Below are 10,848 nucleotides of genomic sequence, written 5' to 3' on the forward strand. Positions count from 1 at the left end.
TGTGTAAATAATACCCAGACTATAACTATATAGTATAGTTAAATAACTAACTTGTACAGTTGTGGGATTTGAATTGTGTTCTAGTTGTGTAGACTGATAGGTGGACCAAAAAAACACTCTAGGCTATGCATATATAAGGAGTTTCCAGCAAAAGACTAGCATACATCAATGCACCTTTATATCACATAGAAAAGATATATCTTAGTAGGTTCAGATAAAAATAGATAAAAGTCAAAATCAGGGAATTACAACCTAATCTGTTCATTTAAATAGATTTCAAGTGCAAAAACCATATGACCCCTCTGCAGGTGAATCCAGTAGCAAGAACTAGAGAAAACCAATTTTGCATGAGACCGCCCAGGAGAAATCTCCAGCCAATTGTGACAGAGCTATGTTATTCATCTGTCAAGGATGCCCACTTTGTGGGCAGGAGTTCAAGAAAGTCACATAAAAGATAGAGGCACAGGCTGCAAGTCACTGTTCTTCACCTGAAGAAGGCTGTTCTCATATCCAATGACCAGAGAGAGGCTATCACAGAGCAGAGCAGATTCAGGCTGATAATCCTCCACTAGCTGACTTCCAGCTACCCCTGAACAGGAAGAAACTTCATCTCTCAAAAGCTATCTGGGGGCTACTGTGTTGTCTAAACGACATACTCCAGAAGTCAAGGAAAGAATCTCTTGAAGACAGCCTGGTCAATTCTACATATCCATTGCTGGTAAGTCTGAACGTGGTGAGCATTGCAAACAGTCATTGATTAAGTTCAGTTAACTTCATAATACCAAAGAGTCACAGCTGAGCTTCTAAGAAAAAGCATTTGCCTAATCAGCAACATATATTGCTAGTACCGAACAGCGATTTGTGAACAATTCCTCAGATAATTAATTTCCTCCTAGGTCTCAAGTTATCTCCTTGAGATTATATATCAGTGCACTAAAGTGCTGACCACTGAATAACTTCTATTCATCATCTTTGGCCAACATCTTTGGCCAGAGATTCTGAAAGGATCCTAAAGGAATTAGGCACCCAACATCCATTGAATTTCAGTGGGAGCTGGGCAGTAACTCACAATGGTTTCCTTTATAAGTTTGTGTGCCTAAAGTTACACCCCTAAATTCTTATTGAAGCACCTAATTGAGCAGCCTGATTTTCAAAAGTGCTGAGTAATTATTAGTTCCTGTTGAGGCCATCTCTCTCTCTCTCACCCAACACATGAGCCACTGTGAAAGGCTGGTTGGGTGCCGTCAGCATAGCAAGCTGGAGATCCCCCCACATGGCAGGTTAGTCATCAGTGACTGGTTAAGACAGTGGTATTGTCACTTTGCCTTGCCAGAGCATAATAAATTGGCCATAGCTGAGGCCAGGATCTGGTCTGCTGTACCCTAACCCATGACAGAATGTTACCTCCAGCACCATGACAACTGAAAGTTTCATTATGGTCCTTCAGAAGAACTTTTGACCAAAAGCCTTTTGAAATTAACAAAAGATGAGTCTCCATTATCCACTATTTTATGGACACCCTCAAGGAATTCTAGCGGATTGTGGCTGTCCAGTTTCCCTTTACAGACATCTATGCTCATTTACGTATTTCATAACTCTATCTTTAATTATTATCTCCACCAAAATTGACTAGTACTGAAGGCAGGCTCTCTTCTCTTTACTTCCCAGGATCACTTTTAATGCCTGTCTTAAATATAGATACAATATTTGCTACCCTCCAATCTTATGATATAATAGCTGATTTTAATGAGTGAACATTTATGTTAGCAACTCAGCAAGTTCTTCAGTCCCTTCAGAACTGTCGGAAATCTATCATGAGGTCCTGTGCTTGTTGTTTAATTTGTCAGTTTGCATCAATCCCACTTCTTTTGACGTCTCAATATCTGAGAAGGCCTTATCTTAATTATCTGAAAAGGGAGGGTACCTGCCACCATCATTACTGGTGAGGACTGGTCACATGCTTGATTTTAAAGATCCTCATAATTCTTTTTTGAGCAGACAAAATCTCTCAAAGTCCACCAAATGTTTTATTTCCTTTGATAGAAATTCACTGGACAGTGCTATTTGCTAAGAGGACCTTATCTAAATAGGTACCTAAGAACATCTTCTGTTATGCCCTCCTTAGCATGAAGCTACAAGGGTGTATCAATGTGCACTCAGAGGAAAACCTGCCACTACTAGCTATATCATACTTAACTTCTCTGAGCTCATCTGCAGAGGAGCAATATGGTTGTCCCTCCATGTGCTCCTGCAGCCTTATTGCTTTCTCGTGTTGCGAAGCCCACCTTGGACTCTCTGAATTCCAGAACTTATTTCCAAAGTGGGGAGGAGGCCCAATTTTACCTCCAGAGAAGGTGTTCGTTTGTTCCGGGGATGTGGAAGTCCCCTATTTTATGCAGGGCAAAGATTTTTCCAAGTCAAAGTTGATTCTTCCCCCTCTGTTCACAGTTACTATTCCGACTAAAAAGTCTCCCTGGCACTGGTCAGCTATCTTTCTCGTCCCTATGCCATTTTTAACATTACAACCACTACCGAGTTCCCATGTCGCTTTTAGCATAGCAGTCTTTTCTTCTTTTGGCTTATCCTCAAGCTTCTTAATCTTCAAGAATGAGAATCCCATGGAGAACATGTCTTTAAAGAAGGAGATATTGTTGGGATGGTGCCAAATTGGTGTGGCCCTACTGAATGAATCGTGTGAGCATAATTTGACATGACTTAAACATGGCTGAATGGCTGCCTGGAAGCAGGTTCCCTTTAAGCAGAAGTAGGCTTGATAAAGGACTGGCAAAGTCTGCATGTACAATTGATATTGAACCTATTGGTAGGCAAATATGGGCCCATGCAAAAGTAAATATCACATGTATAAAGTCCCAGCATAAAGCAAAGGGTGTCCTGGTTATAATGACCTTACAGCAAGGACATCACGCAGAGAGCCGAAGTGAATGATTGATGAGTGAGTAAACATGGGGTGATTTTTATTCGGTACCGCCCATCCCCCATCCCCTTCTAAAATACTAATTAGGTAAAAATTAGTAACCACATGCCCACTGAGCATGCTTTTAAGACATGTGATTCCTTTGAGGAAAAAAGAGTATAGGAATCAGGCAAAATAAATTACTGTTGGTTGGGATTCCTTCATTGATGCTTTAAGAAGCAACGTTGCCAGACAGAGTAGCCAAAACTCGGCTCCATGGGCTCAAGTAGGACTGTGAAGCAGAGGGGTCTCAAGGCAACCAAGGCCTTGCCTCGAGGGAATTCAAGACAGATCAGAGAGCTGAGAAGTACAGACCAGGAAGGAAAAAGCCATCTATAAAATTAGTAACCACCTTCTCTGTTTGCCAAGGAACTGCGTGAGGCTAACGCAGGACCTGTTTGTGTATGTTTGTGAAAGAGAGACTCATTAAGAGGAATGTATAGCTCTTAACGTCTAACGTAGGAGTTATGTGCTTAGAATTACAGAAGTGGTAAGGGGTTATATTTTCTCAATAAACTGCTGTGTATTGCAGATAATTATTGTGAACCTTTTTCACTGGTGTGACAGTAATCTGCTCCACTATGTGCCAGTAAAGATACATTTCAGGGGTAGTAGCACCCACTGTTGTCAACAGTTATCACAGTAATTCTGCTTTTTTTGACATTATTTCATAGGTTTTTCACTCATCTCCCCTCTAAGTTGGGTTTCTTCCTTGTGAAGTATCTACATTTTTGCTTAGATGACTTCCCAGTGACACAGAGTTACAGTTGAGCTTCTAAGGAAAAGTATTTGTCTAATCAGTAACAGATTATGGCTCACTTTAAGCTTTGTGGACATTAAGGAATTATGCAATATAATTTATGAACTGAAAATCTCCAACTGAATTTAGCAACCTGTAATTTTCAGATCTTGATTTCTGTCCATTTTTATCTGAACATAATCCCCTTTCCATAAGGAATTTTACACAAAATGCCAGCTGTTGTCACCACCAGCATGAATACTAGTATAGACATGACTTCAGTGGCTTCCAGTATTTTTAATCACTGTGCAATATAATACATTATAAATGTTAGAAGCCACCAGCTTCTTATATACACTAGTGATATTACCTCACTTCTTGAAGTACAGCTTTCCCTAGTATTCCAAAACCATTTATTTTTCCTTCTCCTGCAGCCACATCAAGTGGAGGAGGCCTTGGTGCCTCAGGAAGAAGGAAGTCTGAGGATGAAGCAAGTCTCTGGGTATTTTGGATGGAGGGATAGAAAGGAGAGTGAGATACCTGGGGTGGGAGGAAGACCACAAGCAGACTGAATAGCTAATGGAACATCATGCCAGGGCCTTGGGTAATTAAGAATGTCCCTCTTCAACTAGTGGTTCTCCTGAAGTGGTCATAGACTCCTAGGTCAGAAGGGACCAATCTGATCATCTAGTCTGACCTCCTGCACAAGGCAGGCCACAGAACCCCACCCATCCAATTTTATAACAACCTCTATCCCAGGACCGAGTTATTGAAATCCTCAAAAATGGTTTGAAGACCTCAAGCTGCAGAGAAACCACCAGCAAGTGCCCCGTGCCCCACGCTGCAGGGGAAGGCGAAAAACCTCCAGGGCACCTGCCAATCCGCCCTGGAGGAAAATTCCTTCCCGACCCCAAATATGGCGATCAGCTAAACCCTGAGCATGTGGGCAAGAGTCACCAGCTAGCACCCAAGAAGGAATTCTCCGCAGCAACTCAGTACCCATCACATCCAACATCTCCCCGCAGACCATTGAGCAGACCTGTCTGGTGGTAATTCAAGATCAATTGCCCAAATTAACGATCCTATCATAACATCCCCTCCATATACTTATCAAGCTTTGTCTTAAAGCCAGGAAAGTCTTTTGCCCCTACTACTTCCCTTGGAAGGCTATTCCAGAACTTCACTCCCCTAATGGTCAGAAACCTTCATTTAATTTCAAGTCTAAACTTCCTAATATCCAGTTTATACCCATTCGTCCTCGTGTCTACATTAATACTAAACTTAAATAATTCCTCTCCCTCCCTAACGTTAACCCCCTTGATATATTTATATAGAGCGAGCATATCCCCCCATAGCCTTCTTTTGGCCAGGCTAAACAAGCCAAGCTCTTTGAGTCTCCTTTCATAAGGCAGTTTTTCCATTCCTCGGATCATCCTTGTAGCCCGTCTCTGAACCTGTTCCAGTTTGAATTCATCCTTCTTGAACATGGGACACCAGAACTGCACACAGTATTCCAGATGGGGTCTCACCAACGCCTTATATAACGGTACTAACACCTCCTTATCCTTGCAGGAAATACCCCGCCTGATGCATCCCAAAATCGCAGGATCGGGGTTTGTATTGGACAGTCACACAGCACTCAATTGTATTTCTATAACAAAACTGTTTATCTTTTACACAGCAAGAAAACTCCAAGGAGTTTTCAAGAGTTTGGCACAGGGTCCACTCACCACATGGGGCGGCGACTCCTGCCTGCTCTAGGGTTTAGCTCCACTCACGTCTGACCCTCCCCATCTGTCACTCATTCATGCACCTTGCTGCTTCCCTCTCCCCCTCTGCAACTCAGGATGCTCTCTCTTAATGACTTAGTTCTCTGGCCAGGTCACTATAGTCCTCCTCTTCTGGAGTATCAAAGTCCCATTTGAGGGCTGTCTTAGACAGTGTTCTGCTCATCTGCTGGTCTGTGCCACTTCCCTCGTGGTCAGTAGGGGAACATGGGCCTGAGTACTACTCCAGGTTCTAGCCCAGGGACCCTACGATTAGCAGCCAAGGTCTGCACTGCCCCAAACCTTGCTACTGTTTCCTTGGGCTGCTCCTACATCGCCTCTATCAGGCTATTCCTCAACCCACCTTTCCCTCCAGGCCAGAACCCCAGTGTTACCCACACAAATGTAGAGCCCTTTTCTCCCCCTCTGGGTGCAATGGTGCTTTACAGCTTAACGGGACCTTTTCACAGTGAAAGAACCTTTACATAGTAAATATCCTTAATGTACATTTATTAGCATTTAATAGTATACACACTCAGAGCATCTAATGCTCACCCCTCCTACTAAAGCGGACAGATGTCTCCTGATGGCCAGTCAGGATCGGATTTCACCTGAGGCTCCAGCTGCCCCATGGTATGGTCATGCAGAATATAAAAATTCTGGCAGTTTTGGTCTTAAGATGTGTCCCAGAGTTAGGCACCAACTGGCTTCTCTTCTGACCCTCGTTACATAGGTAGAATGAGAGTCTTTCTTATCTATACCTGAAGCAATCAGTTTACTTAAAGCATGACTATGCAATAAATTTAACCTATCAGAACTCCTAGTGGGCTCAAACAATTCCTCCAGTAACAGCAAAACCTCACAATTTCTACTTACCAGAAAAAACAACTTTTCACAAACTCACACAAGCACCTAGTTAGAAATATGCAGAAACTAAAGGTTAGCTTGTCCATAACCCCTCCTATTCCCATGAAACTATGATTTTCCTGTATCTATCCTTGTTATCAATGCTGCAGCGGGGACTCTAAGCCAAGGCCAAATTTACTATGTTTTTTGTTTCCTATTTATGGTGGCTGAGCATACAAGCTGGCTGCCAGTTATACTCAGTCCATATACAACATGGCTGCGGGTCATGTCAAGTCCAGGTCTGTCATAACACCAGGGCTTCTACTCTCCCCCGGGTTTCTTTCTTTCTCTCTCTCTACAGCTAGAGAGTGGCCACAGCCCTCCACACTTCAGACCCTCTTCTGTTGCCTCCCTGCTCTATTATAGCCCCACTTGTCCTTCTCAGCTCGGCTCTGTTCCGGAGGTGAGAAAACTACAGCCTGAGGGCCACATCCGGCCCACAGGACCATTTGGCCTGGCCCCGAGCTCCTTGCCCAGGAGGCTAGCCCTGGCCCTTCCCCTGCTGTGCCCCCTCCCCTGCAGCCTCAGCTCGCTCGCTCTGCCTCCGGCGCAATGCTCTGGGGCAGTGCAGCTGCAGATGCCTGACCCGGTCTCTGTGCTGCATGGTGGTGGTGGCGTGGCTCGGCTCCAGCCAGGTGGTGCTGTCGAATCGCCGCCAGCCACCGGTGCTCCAAGCAGCATAGAAGGGGTCACGGAGCAGCGGTGGTTGGACAGAGGGCAGAGGAGTTTGGAGTGGTGGTCAGGGGGTGAATAGGGGTCAGGGCAGTCGGGGGGGGGGGGAATAGAGGGTTGAATGGGGGCAGGGGTCCTGGAGGGGCAGTCAGAAAGGAAGGGGGTTGCATAGGGCAGCAGGGGGCAGTCGGAGCAGGAGTTTCAGGGCCAGTCAGGCTACAGAGGGAAGGAGTTGTTGGATGGGGCAGGGGTCCTGGGGTTGCTGTCAGGAATAAGAGGAGGGGTTGGATGGGGTGGCAGGGGTCTGGGGGTGTTCGGGGGAAAGGGAATGGGGGAGAGAAGGAGATGGGTCAGGGGTCCCAGGGGGACCATCAGGGAACAGGGGGTGTTGGATGGGGCAGGAGTCCTGGGGGGGGGGCAGATAGGAGGTGGGGACCAGGCCATGACCCCCTACCCTAACCAGACTTCCATACAATTTACAAAACCTGATGCGGTCCTCAGGCCAAAAAGTTTGCTCGCCCCTGCTCTAGTCCCAACCAGAGGTTGCTTATCCAGTCTAATTCCCCTCAGTTGTGGCCTATTAAGTTCAGTGGTCCCCTTCTCAATCTCATTTGCCCTTTCCAGGCTGATATGCGGTTAGCACCCTCTCTTGCTGTCTCGAAAGCCGACTGCTGCAGAGGAGCATGTGGATTGGACAGCGACTTCTCTTAGAGGAGAGTCTATTGATAGAGATTCTCTAGGCTTTAGTCAGGAGGAGAGGATGGAAGAGGATAAAATATGGGCCAGATCAGATAAGAAACATTCACATAAATAAGAATCGGACATATTAGAAAAGGGCAGAAAAACAAACTGACAAGTTTTTAAAGTGCTTGTACACAAATGCTAGAAGTCTAATTAATAAGATGGGTGAAACAGAGTACCTCATGATAAAGGAGGCTATTGATATAATAGGAATCACAGAAACCTGGTGGACTGAGAACAATCAATGGGACACAATCATTGCAGGGTACAAAATATATCAGAAGGACAGGACGGGTCATGGGGGGTTATGGAGGGAGGAGTGGCACTATATGTGAAAGAAAATGTAGAATCAAATGAAGTAAAAATCTTAAGTGAATCCACATGTTCCATAGAATCTCTATGGATAGTAATTTCATGCTCTAAGAATATAACATTAGGGATCTATTATCAACCACCTGACCAGGACAGTGATAGTGATGATGAAATGTTAAGGGAAATTAGAGAGCTATCAAAATTAAGAACTCAATAATAGCGGGGGATTTCAATTATCCCCATATTGACTGGGATTATGTCACATCCGGACGGAAAGCAGAGACAAAATTTCTTGATACCTTAAATAACTGCTTCTTGGAGCAGCTGCTACAGGAAACCACAAGGGAGAGGCAACTCTCAATTTAGTTCTGAGTGGAGCGCAGGAGCTGGTCCAAGAGGTAACTATAACAAGACCGCTTGAAAATAGTGACCATAATATAATAACATTTAACATCCCTGTGGTGGGAAGAACATCTCAACAGCACAACACTGTGGCATTTAATTTAAAAAAGGGGAACTATGCAAAAATGAGGGAGTTAGTTAAACAGAAATTAAAAGGTACAGTGACTAAAGTGAAATCCCTGAAAGCTGCATGGTGGCTTTTTAAAGACACCATAATAGAGGCCCAACTTAAATGTATGCCCCAAATTAAGAAACACAGTAAAAGAACTAAAAAAGAGCCACCGTGGCTTAACAACCATGTAAAAGAAGCAATGAGAGATAAAGACTTCCTTTAAAAAGTGGAAGTCAAATCCTAGTGAGGTAAATAGAAAGGAGCATAAACACTGCCAAATTAAGTGTAAAAATGTAATAAGAAAAGCCAAAGAGGAGTTTGAAGAACGGCTAGCCAAAAACTCCAAAGGTGGTAATAAAATGTTTTTCAAGTACATCAGAAGCAGAAAGCCTGCTAAACAACTAGTGGGGCCCCTCGATGATCAAAATACAAAAGGAGTACTTAAAGGTGATAAAGCCTTTGCAGAGAAACTAAATGGATTCTTTGCTTCAGTCTTCACGGCTGAGGATATTAGGGAGATTGCCAAACCTGAGCTGGCTTTTGTAGGTGACAAATCTGAGGAACTGTCACAGATTGAAGTGTCACTAGAGGAGGTTTTGAAATTAATTGATAAAATTAACAGTAACAAGTCACCGGGACTGGATGGCATTCACCCAAGTATTCTGAAAGAACTCAAATGTGATGTTGCAGAACTATTAATTAGGGTATGTAACCTGTCCTTTAAATCTGCCTCTGTACCCAATGACTGGAAGATAGCTAATGTAATGCCAATATTTAAAAAAGGCTCTAGAGGGGATCCTGGCAATTACAGACCGGTAAGTCTAACGTCGGTTCCGGGCAAATTAGTCAAAACAATAGTAAAGAATAAAATTGTTAGACATATAGAAGAACATAAATTGTTGGGCAAAAGTCAACATCCTTTCTGTAAAGGGAAATCATGTCTTACTAATCTATTAGATTTCTTTGAAGAGGTCAACAAACGTGGACAAGAGTGATCCAGTGGACACAGTGTACTTAGATTTCCAGAAAGTCTTTGACAAGGTCCCTCACCAAAGGCTCTTATGTAAATTAAGCTGTCATGGGATAAGAGGGAAGGTCCTTTCATGGATTGAGAACTGGTTAAAAGACAAGGAACAAAGGATAGGAATTAATTGAAAATTCTCAGAATGGAGAGGGTTAATTAGTGCTGTTCCCCAAGGGTGAGTCCTAGGACCAATCCTATTCAACTTATTCATAAATGATCTGGAGAAAGGGGTAAAATGTGAGGTGGCAAAATTTGCAGATGATGCTAAACTGCTCAAGATAGTTAAGACCAAAGCAGACTGTGAAGAACTTCAAAAAGATCTCTCAAAACTAAGTGATTGGGCAAAAAAATGGCAAATGAAATTTAATGTGGATAAATGTAAAATAATGCACATTGGAAAAAATAACCCCAGCTATACATACATACAATATGATGGGGGCTAATTTAGCTACAACAAGTCAGGAAAAAGATCTTGGAGTCATCATGGATAGTTATCTGAAGATGTCCACGTAGTGTGCAGAGGCAGTCAAAAAAGCAAACAGGATGTTAGGAATCATTAAAAAGGGGATAGAGAATAAGACTGAGAATATATTATTGCCCTTATATAAATCCATGGTACACCCACATCTTGAATACTGCCTACAGATGTGATCTCCTCATCTCAAAAAAGATATACTGGCACTAGAAAAGGTTCAGAGAAGAGCAACTAAAATGATTGGGGGTTTGGAACGGGTCCCATATGAGGAAAGATTGAAGAGACTAGGACTTTTCAGCTTGGAAAAGAAGAGACCAAGGGGGGATATAATAGAGGTATATAAAGTCATGAGTGATGTGGAAAAAGTAGATAAAGAAAAGTTATTTAGTTATTCCCATAATACAAGAACTAAGGGTCACCAAATGAAATTAATAGGAAGCAGGTTTAAAACAAATAAAAGGAAGTTCTTCACACAGCACACAGTCAACATGTGGAACTCTGTCAGAGGATGTTGTGAAGGCTAGGACTATAACAGTGTTTAAAAGAGAACTGGATAAATTCATGGAGGTTAAGTCCATTAATGACTATTAGTCAGGATGGGTAAGGGATGGTGTCCCTAGCCTCTGTTTGTCAGGAGGTGGAGATGGATGGCAAGAGAGAGATCACTCGATCATTACCTCCCTCTGGGGCACCTGGCATTGGCCACTGTTGGTAGACAAATTTGG

Source organism: Gopherus flavomarginatus, chromosome 1, assembly GCF_025201925.1.
Source record: "Gopherus flavomarginatus isolate rGopFla2 chromosome 1, rGopFla2.mat.asm, whole genome shotgun sequence".
NCBI classification, from domain to species: domain Eukaryota; kingdom Metazoa; phylum Chordata; order Testudines; family Testudinidae; genus Gopherus; species Gopherus flavomarginatus.